Source organism: Mandrillus leucophaeus, unplaced genomic scaffold (genome assembly GCF_000951045.1).
Source record: "Mandrillus leucophaeus isolate KB7577 unplaced genomic scaffold, Mleu.le_1.0 Scaffold283, whole genome shotgun sequence".
NCBI classification, from domain to species: Eukaryota; Metazoa; Chordata; class Mammalia; order Primates; family Cercopithecidae; genus Mandrillus; species Mandrillus leucophaeus.
In genome coordinates this window covers 569087-579668 of record NW_012102954.1, presented here as the reverse complement: position 1 = coordinate 579668, position 10582 = coordinate 569087, and the positions used below count along the sequence as shown (strand labels likewise).

General features: G+C 42.0%; 1 pseudogene; it reads right to left on the bottom strand.

Moving 5' to 3' along the window:
• LOC105543487 overlaps positions 1-10011 on the bottom strand; it is a 49737-nt pseudogene extending 39726 nt beyond the window's left edge.
• Between the last annotated feature and the right edge of the window lie 571 nt (positions 10012-10582).

Sequence of the window (10582 nt, the reverse complement as noted above, 5' to 3'; positions counted from 1 at the left end):
CTGGGTGACAGAGTGAGGCCCTGTCTCAAAAAAATAAAAATAAAGAGAGCTGGTCAGAGTTGCTGCCTCCCCTCCAGAGAGGACAGAGAAGATACACTTTTCATGATAAATCCTTTTAGACTTCTAAATTTTGTAGTGTGTATATATATTACCTAGTCCCAAAATATTATTCCTCAAATCTTACATAAGGTCTAGCTCAAACAAGGCCTTCTTGATTAAGCCTTTCCCATTTTACCACTTAGAATTCACCACTAACAGAGGGGTAGTGCTCAAGCCTGGCTGCACATAGAAAAACCTGAGAGCTTTTTAAAAGATGCCCAAACTCAGCGTCCTCCCCAGACCAGTGGACTGAGAATCTTGGAGGGGAGGAGGCCAATCTGGGTATTTTTCAAAGCTCCTCAGGTAATGTTAATATGTACTCGGGGTTGAGAACTTTTGCCCTGACCCTTTATGGAGTCCATATTTAAGCACTCACCCTACGAGTAAACTGAGTGATTGATTAAAAAGTGAAAAACACTTTCACACCTTTTATCTCATTTTGTCTCCACCACAACAACATGTAAACTGGGCTTCATTTTCCCACAGCACAGAGGAGGAAGTGGAGAGTTGACCTGCTAGAAGTTACCAAGGTCCCTTTGAGATCTTCTGGTCTGCACTTCCTTGTATTTGATCATCTCCCCTGAGATTAACAGATTTTGCTCTCCCCACTCAGAGCCCAGTATCGTACCTTTCATTCAAGTAGTTCAACTTCAATAACCAACACAGTGAAAAATGAGTAGCTCAGCAGGACACTAGGAAGTCACTCCCAGCAACAGAACCCCACAGGGTGGTTCAGCTTCCTCAGAGATTTCTCACATTGTGGGTAACAGTTCATGTTCCTGTTTCTCTCACTTCTTGTTTACCCCTATCAAAATCAATTCAGTTGCATGTTTGAAATGCATTTTCCCAAGCCCCAGATTAATCAGGATCCCTGGGGGTGGTGTTCAAGGATATTTTGTGTGTATGTGTGTATCTGTGGGAAAATGTACGTGAAATTCACCATCTCAGCCCATTTTGTGTGTGATTTAAGCAACAAATATTCATTTTCTCACGGTTCTGGAGGCTGGAAGTCTGCAATCAGAGCAGCAGCATGGTCAGGTGAGGGTCCTCTTCCTGGCTGGCAGGGGCCCACCATCTCAAGGTGTCCTCACTTGACCTATTTGGCCTTTGCAGAAGACAGGCAGATCTGGAGAACGAGAGATGACTATAAACTTAATCACATGGTGGCCTCAATTGTAACTGCTATTCCTGAAGTGGACTCATTCTGGAGCAATCAGCCCAGCTCCTGGTGCCTAGCAGGCAGCTATTGGTAGGCGAAGGCTTTCTTCTCCATCCCTGCATCTTTTCTTCTCCATCCCTGCATCTTGTGGCTCACTAACATGCACGTGAGCCTGGCATGCCAGGGCCATATGCTGCACCAGTGGCTGGGCTTCCAGCGAGGTACAGAGAGGGGGCACAAGCCTTTCAGGGGGAGAAAGGGGCAGGGAGGGCCTCTAGTGACACCACGTCAGGATCCTCCCACTGCACCCAGGCCTTGGAGTGGGCCCACCTGCCCAGGACCCATCTTAACCATTTTTAAGTGTACCATTCAGCGGCAGTAAGTACACTCACATGTTGTGCTGTCATCACCACCATCTATCTCCAGAACTTTTTAATCTTCCCATACTGAAATGCTTATTAAACAGCTTCCTATTCCCCCTCCCCAGCCCCTGTTAACCACCATTCCGCTTTCTGTTTCTAGGAGTTTGACTACGTCATTAGATCGCTGCAAAAGTAATTGTGGTTTCGATATTTTAAAAAAAAAAAAAAAGGCAAAAGCTGCAATGAATTTTTTTTTTACTTTTTTTTTTGAGACAGAGTTTCGCTCTTATTGCCCAGGCTGGAGTGCAATGGCACAATCTCAGCTTACTGCAACCCCCGCCTCCTGAGGTCAAGTGATTCTCCTGCCTCAGTCTCCTGACTAGCTGATTTCAGGCATGCGCCACCATGCCCAGCTAATTTTGTATTGTTAGGAGAGATGGGGTTTCTCTATGTTGGTCAGGCTGGTCTTAAACTCCCGACCTCAGATGATCCATCTGCCTCTGCCTCCCAAAGTGCTGGGATTACAGGCATGGGCCACTGTACCCAGCCTGCCTATTTTTTAATTGAATTATTTGTTTTTATGTGGTTGAGTTGGAGAAGTTCTTTATATATACTGGATATTAACTCCTTATCAGATCTATGGTTTACAGGTATTTGCTCCCATTCTGCAGGCTGCCTTTCCACTCTGTTGATTGTTTCCTTTCCTGCTCAGAAGTTTTTGCAGTCCCATTTGTCTATTTTTGCTTTTGTTGCCTGTGCTTTTGTGTCATACGCTAGACATCATTGCCAAATCCAATGTCATGAAGCTTTCCTCCTGTATTTTCTTCTAAGAGTTTTATAGCTTCAGGTCTTACATTTAAGTCTTTAATACATTTTCAGTTAATTTTTGTACATTCAAGAGTCCAATTTCATTCTTTTGGAGGTGGATATCCAGTTTTCCCAATTCCATTTGTTGAGAAACTATCCTTTCCCCGTTGTGCTGTCTTGACACTCTTGTCGAAGATCATTTGATGATATACATGAGAGTTTATTTCTGGGCTCCTTATTCTGTCCCATTGGTCTATACGTCTGTCTTTATGTCAGTGACATTCTGTTTTAATTACTCTACCTCTGTAATGCTTTAAAATCAGGAAGTGTGAGGCTTCCAGCCTTGTTTTCCTTTCTCAAGATGTTTCAGCTATTTTTGAGATTCTATATGGATTTTAGTACTTTTTTCTATTTCTGTAAAGAATGACATTGGAATCTTTGATTAACATTGCATTGGCTCTGTATATTGCTTTGTGTAGTATGGATATTTTAATGCTTCCAATCCATGAACATGAGATGTCTTTCTGTTTATTTGTGTCTTCTTTAATTTCATTTAGCAATGTTTTACAGTTTACTGTATGCCTTTCACTGTCTTAGGTAAGTATTTTATTTATTTGATGCTATTGTAAATGGGATTGTTATATTAATTTTTTTCATATTAATCATTGTCAGTCTTTAAAAATGCAGTTGATTTTTGTGCGCTGAATTTGTATCCTCCAACTTTCGCTAAATTTATTAGTTCTAACAGCTTTTTATTTTTCTGGAATATTTCAGATTTTCTACATATAAGGTTATATCATTTGCAAAGATACATAATTTTTTTCTTCCTTTCTAATTGGAGTGCTTTTTATTTCTTTTTCTTACCTAATTGTTTGGGCTAGTACTACCAGTAGTATGCTGAGTAGAAATGTAGAATGTCTTGTTTCTGATCTTGAAAGAAAGGCTTCAGTTTTTCACCACTGAGTATGATTATTAGCTATAGCCTTTATCATATCAAGATAATTTCCTTCCATTTCTAATTTACTGAATGAGACACAGCTGAGTCTGTACCTGCTCCTGTACCTACTCCTGTACCTGTTCTCAGAAAAAGCCAGCTACGGGTGAAGAGACAGTGTGGAGAGAGGCCCACCAAAAACCTCACAGGTTTCAGAGCTTTCTAGTGCTGAGCGGTCAAGTGTCCCTCTGGTCTGCTTATCACTTCCTCTATCTGACGCTTCCTCAGAAATCACTGTCTTCCCTCATTGAAGACGAGGAGAAAGAGAGTGAACAGTGTACCAAGTGCTGACATGCATTATCTTGTTGAAGCCTCACTAAGTATTACTATCCCCATTTTGTAGATGAGAGAAGTGAGGCTCATAAAGTTTAAGCAACTGGCACAACCAGCGTCAAATAAGTGGACAATTAGAAGCGGTGGAGATTGGATCCCAAAGTGAGTCTCTCCAGACATAATACCCAGGTTCTTCCCACTGTAGCTACTTCTCTCATTCATTCAACAAATGCCTACTACGTGCCTTTCCCTGTGCTAGGAGCTCAGAGAACTACAAAGAAAAGCAAGATATGGCACCTGCATTCAAGGAAACCACTGCTAAGAGAGGATATAAATGCCAAATCTGTAATTATAACTGATAGAAAAAAGTGCTACGGGGTGTAAACACTATGGGAGCACAGACAAGAAGGGATTCTGGGGTATGAGTTGAGATCCGGTCACCCAAAGCAATGTCCAGTCCTGCAAGTTCCATTTACGGTAAGTACCTTATACAGGTGTACCATTTTTAATATTTTACACTGTATTTGTATTGTACTTTCCTATGTTTAAATACACAAATACCATTGTGTTATAGTTGCCTAGAGTATTCAGTATAGTAACATGCTGTATAGGTTTGTACCTAGGAGAAATAGACTATATCATATAGCCTAGGTGTGTTGTAGGCTATACCATGTAGGTTTGTGTAAGTGCACTCTATGATGTTCACACAAGGATGAAATTGCTTACCAATGCATTTTTCAGAGTGTATTCCTGTTGTTAAACGATGCATGACTATATTATCATCATTATTATCCTCTGATCAAACTCTCCAATGCCTTCCACTCTGACTCAGATAAAAGCTGAAGTCTTTACAATGGCCTATGAAACCCAACATCAGGGGTGTCCCATCTTTTGGCTTCCCTGGGTCACATTGGAAGAATAATAGTCTTGGGCCACACATAAAATACACTAACTCTAATGATAGCTGATGAGCTAAAAGAAAAAAAAATTCTCATAATGTTTTAAGAAAGTTTACGTATTTGTGTTGGCCGCATTCAAAGCCATCCTGGACTGCATGAGGCCTGTGGGTACCCGCAGGTTGAACAAGCTTGCCCTACGTGTTCTGCCCCCAGTTATCTCCTGTTTCTCTCACTCATGTTTTCTCTACTTAAGCCATCCTGACCTCTTTGCTCTTCCTTGAAAGTGCCAGGCATGCTCCCACTTCAGGACCTTTGCACATGCAGCACCTTGCCTGGGGGGCTCTTCCCCAGGTCTCTGCCTGACTCACTTTTTTTTCTTACCTAATTGTTTGGGCTAGTACTACCAGTACTATGCTGGTGACATCTCCACATTCCTGCTCAAATGTCACTTTCCCTGACTACCCTATCAAAAATTGCAAATGACCGGGCGTGGTGGCTCAAGCCTGTAATCCCAGCACTTTGGGAGGCTGAGACGGGCAGATCACAAGGTCAGGAGATCGAGACCATCCTGACTAACACGGTGAAACCCCGTCTCTACTAAAAAATACAAAAAACTAGCCAGGTAAGGTGGTGGGCGCCTGTAGTCCCAGCTACTCGGGAGGCTGAGGCAGGAGAATGGCGTAAACCTGGGAGGCGGAGCTTGCAGTGAGCTGAGATCTGGTCACTGCACTCCAGCCTGGGTGACAGAGGGAGACTCCATCTCAAAAAAAAAAAAAAAAAAAAATTGCAAACAACCCCACTCCAATACTTCCCTATTGTATTTTTCTCCATATTTTCTATTACCATCTAATATGTCTATTTATCTGTTTCCCTTACTTAAGCTCTACCAGGGCAGAATTTTTGCCTGTTTCATTCGCTTCTGTAACCCCAGTATCTACAACAGTGCCTGACACAGGGTAGGCGTTCAATAACTGTTTATTTATTATATCAGTTAATTAATTAATGGCAAGTCTGCACTGACACTCCAACATCTCTGGCTTTATTAAATGTCTCTCATAACTGTGGTGATTATTTCTGTATTGGCAGACATGCATTTCATCCATTATGTCCAATATGCAAACATTCTGTTGGAGACAGACACAGTGACATATGAGACACAGCAGTCCCTTGTCTCCAAGAAGCTGTAGTTTGACCACAAACGGAATATCTGAAATTGAGACAGTTCTCAAAAGTCTGGAAACCATGGTTCCCGGTATCTCAGACTGGAGTCTGCAGAAAGAGCAGCAGAGAAAAAGTCTTTGCCATGTCTTCATAACTAAGTGTCTGGTCCAGTGGTCCACGGAGCATGTTGTTCGTTCTGGGCCTGAGAACATCTAGTGAAGATGGCTAACGTTCATATAGTTCAGTGAAATTAATACTAGCTAATTAACAACCAGGTACACCATGCAAATATCTGAAGAAACCTGCTCCCTGGTTTTAATAGAGGAGTGAGTTCTTGCCTGTGTTACTGTTAACTTTTGCAACTGTGTCTTGTTAATGCTTTCCTGTCCATTTTTCCCATGATTGTGTCAATTTAGGGGAAGAGAGCAGAGTAGACATCATTTTCTCAAGATTTACATCAAGTCGAATGGCATTTTTTTTCCCCTCACAAACAGGACCATACTTGTCCTTTCCTTTGCTTAAAGTAGCATAACATAGTAAGTGATAGGTCAGGTGTTACCTCCTTGCCCAGGTGTTAATTCTCATTTTTGCACCAAATTGGCTATATTTAAGCAGAAACCTCATAGAGGGTGTGTTTCACACTGTGCACATACTGAAGCCGGTTTCAGCTGGTGTGTGTGCCCACAATTCAGTTTAATCCACCTGGGCGGGAACCACATCCTCCCACAGAACAAAACCAACTTGAATGGCTGCAGTCAACAGGGTCCTGAAACTGTTTTCAGAAGGAAAATTCTTGCCTGTCACGCCCTCCACCACCCCCACCCACACCCACAACTCAGCCTAGGTGGGCTTCTTGCGTTTCATTCTCCCAAAGCACCCCTTTGCAGTACTTAGCATGTCTATAGTTGTGTGTTCGATTGTGATTATCTGCCTTCCCTCACTATAGTGTCAGCTCAGTAAGGGACTGTATTTTCGCACTTGCTGCAGCATTCAAATGCCTTGCTCAGTAAGTGTGCAATACACATGCGCATTGATGAGTGACTGACAACTTTCTAGCTGTGCCGAATGTATGGGGACATAAAGAGGATCTCCATATTTAACCAGAACACCCACCTTTAATCCAAACTCTGCCCCCTTCTAGCTTTGTGACTCTGGAAGTCCTTCAGCCTCTCTGAGCTTCTATGTCTTCATCTGCAAAATAAAAATGATAATGATATTCTCCTCTGAGGCATTTCTAAGGAGTAAATAAGACTGGCTTCTAAGTGCTTAGTAGACATTCAGTGGTCATAAGACAGATTCATTTAAATGGCAAACATGTTAAGCACTAATGTTACAAAATAACTGTATAGTGCAAATAAGATGAGATTTTAAAATTGAGGATATGGTCATCTATATCTTTGCCATTTAAAATAAGTTTGAGGGAAAAAAGGATACCCATAAGCATGTAGGAAATTGTGGAAGTGGCCGCAAATAAACACGTATTTATTGTCTGCTTTATATTTTCTAGACTACAAGTGCCTTGTGCCAGAGATCTTACTTTATTTTTGAGAGGCGAATCCAGCCTAGGCACAGTCGAAACATATTAACGAAATGGATGACCACCTGACCTATATCATTTCTACATTTCCTCCAGCTGTTAATCTGCCCACTCCTTCAAGCACAAGGCATTTGGCTAATACCTGGGAATTAAATTGCTTTACCTGGATTCAAACAGTCTTATGATGTTTATGAATCCAGCCCTGAATACTGCTTTCTCTTTGTTTAAGGTTGTATGGAAGCCACTGATTCTGTGGATTAGCCAAAAGACTGCCCTAATTCTGTGGGTACCTAGTGACTCTGGATTCTGACTTCCCAGGGATGTGGTAAGGTCACCCACCACCCGGGCAGGTGAGGACAGAGACAGACCCTCTCATACTGTTTTATATTGTTTAATACTCAGTACCTCTTTTAAGAAAAAAACAAGGAAGTAAAACCAAAGACAGGCCGCCTGGTGCCAGGCCCAAAACCAGGCCTGGGCCTGCCTGGCCTGGACCTGTAGTTAAAAATCAACTCATAACGTAGAAACCGGTATTATTCATAGATTCCAGGCATTGTATAAAACAACGTAGTGAAACTCCCAGCCCTGTTTTGTTTCTCTCTGAACACCGGTGCATGCAACCCCTGTCATGTTTCATGTGAAATCTTTAGTGTTGTGAGCCCTTAAAATGGACAGAAATTGTGCACTCGGGGAGCTCGGATTTTAAGGCAGTAGTTTGGCGATGCTCCCAGCTGAATAAAGCCCTTCCTTCTACAACTCAGTGTCTGAGAGGTTTTGTCTGTGGCTCGTCCTGCTACATAGGGACCAGTCCAAAAAAAATAAAAGTAGGACCGGGTGCGGTGGCTCATGCCTGTAATCCCAACACTTTGGGAGGCCGAGGCCGGCAGATCACCGGAAGCTGGTAGTTCAAGACCAGCCTGACCAACATGGAGAAACCCCATAAAAATACAAAATTATCCGGGTGTGGTGGTGCATGCCTGTAATCCCAGTTACTCGGGAGGCTGAGGCAGGAGAATCTCTTGAACCTGGGAGGCAGAGGTTGTGGTGAGCCAAGATCATGCAACTGCACTCCAGCCTGGGCAACAAGAGTGAAACTCCATCTCAAAAAATAAATAAGCAAGTAAGTAAATAAATAAATAAATAAACAAATAAAAGTAACCATCAGGATGGTTGTCGGCCTGGGGGAGGAGGAAAGGGGGAGTTGTGGTTTTCTGGGTACGGCATTTCAGTTTTGCAAGATGAAAAGGTTCTGGAGATTGGTGGCACAACAGTGTAAGTTTACTTAATATTAGTGAGCTATACACTAAAAATGATTAAGGTAAATTTTTTGTGTTTTCTACCATAATTTAAAAAATGTAACTATTAGAGACTCCACAATACAATGAGGAAGCCACCATGAAATAAAGATGCTGTATTTTATTTTGTGGCCGTATATGGAAAACTTGGGGTGTCCTTCACTCCAGAATTCTTGTAAACATAAGAATAGGTCTGTAGGACCAAATAGGAATAAAATATCTTCCAAATATTTCACATTGCAAAGATGAAAACTGAGCTTACAAAATGACTGTCTACACTATAAAATAGTGTGTGGAAGTTATTAAATATTTGTACAAAGTACATGAACCCCAATTAACTCTGCTTTTTCACCAGAGACAAATCAAAGTAATTGAACTGAAATTTATTGGAGCGCTTGGGTTTTGAACAAAGGCCTAGCAATGATGAAGCTTCTCTAGCAATGACTACAGACCTGTTGGGGTGAATACACACCTGGTTTCGGCTCACAGAGTTCTCTAGTTCCATTCAAATTACTCTGCTGAAGTAATAAGCCTTTTGTCTTCTTGCTTCACAAAGCAAGGTTACCTAGGGTTCAATGCCTAATGGTAGTAGAATGGGTTTTCAATATCTACATATACCTTCTTTAGAAATCAGACTAGCCTCATCCAACAGCTTTGTCTCTTGTCATATTTCAGCCATTGTTTTAGGCAGCAACATTCTAAATACAGTTAATCCAGAGCTTTTCAAATTCCTCACTTGCTCTTGTTTCTTGAAGCATTCAATACTGCTGATCATGCCTCCTTTTCAAAAAGTTCTCTACAGCTTTGTCTCTAGCTGTGGTTTTCTGGTTTTCTTCCTCCTCTGACTCCATACTTCTTGCTGCCTTTGATCCCTTGCTTCTTTCTCTTCTATTCATTCAATGAATATTGATGGAGTGAGGCATGCTCAGCGGGGAGCAAAATAGATGTGAAGCCTGCTCCCGGGGGTGCAACTGAGAAATGAGAGACAGGTGTGGATCAAATCATCACAGTAACAAGAGTCAACTTGCAATGACTGCCCATGCTGGGGACACTGGGCCATGAGTGGTCAAGGAAGGGCTGCTAGGGCTGAGATCTGAAGCATGAATGGGTGTGTACTGACGAGGTGAAAAGGCAAGGTCATAACCCCAATGTTCACTCCCTAGGCAGGCTCCATCCTTTACCAAAAGCCTTAATTTGCATTGTGCTTACTGATTTGCAAATCACTTCCACCTATATCTTGTCATGCTAATATTCTGAATGAGGAAAGATGGGTATTATTAGCCTTTCATAAAATTGAAGACACAAGGTTAGAGCCCTTAAATGGCATACCCAGAGTCAAGAGCTCAGTAAGTAGCACCACTGGACTGACCATGAATCCTGGGAGTACCACATCTCTTTCTTGGTGACTCTTTCACTCACCGTCATGACCTCAACTCTCACCTCCACAGAAAACTCTTAGATTCCCCCTCTCTGTTCAGATGTACATTTCATATTAGCTGCTAAATATTTCCACCTGGACATTCCAATAATGTCACCTAAATAAAATATCTAAAACTATTGGTCTTCTACAAAAGCCAGTTTTGCTTTTGAAATTTCTTACATTTGTTCTAACGGTATTGTTCTGCCAGCCAGTTGGGGCCAAAGCCTGGAACTCATTCTCTTCTCTTTCTCATTTCACCATGGCTCCTGGGTGAGTCACCAAATCCACTGAGGATCCCTTTACAAAGACGTGTCCATCTATCTGTCCAATTTCATCTCCATTTCTGTTTCTACTCCCTGCATCAGTGTGTCATTCACAACTGTTGGGCAGCAACCATCTGTTGCTCCTACTCTGTCTGTGATACCATCTTCCCCTCAAGGAGTTTACAGCCAATAGGGAAGATTACACATCCACAAACACCCAGATATCATAATCCAAAGTTGAAAATGCTGTGTCATTACATAAACACTTATTAAGCGCCTGACGTGTGTCAGGAATTCTTCTGGAATTCCTGCT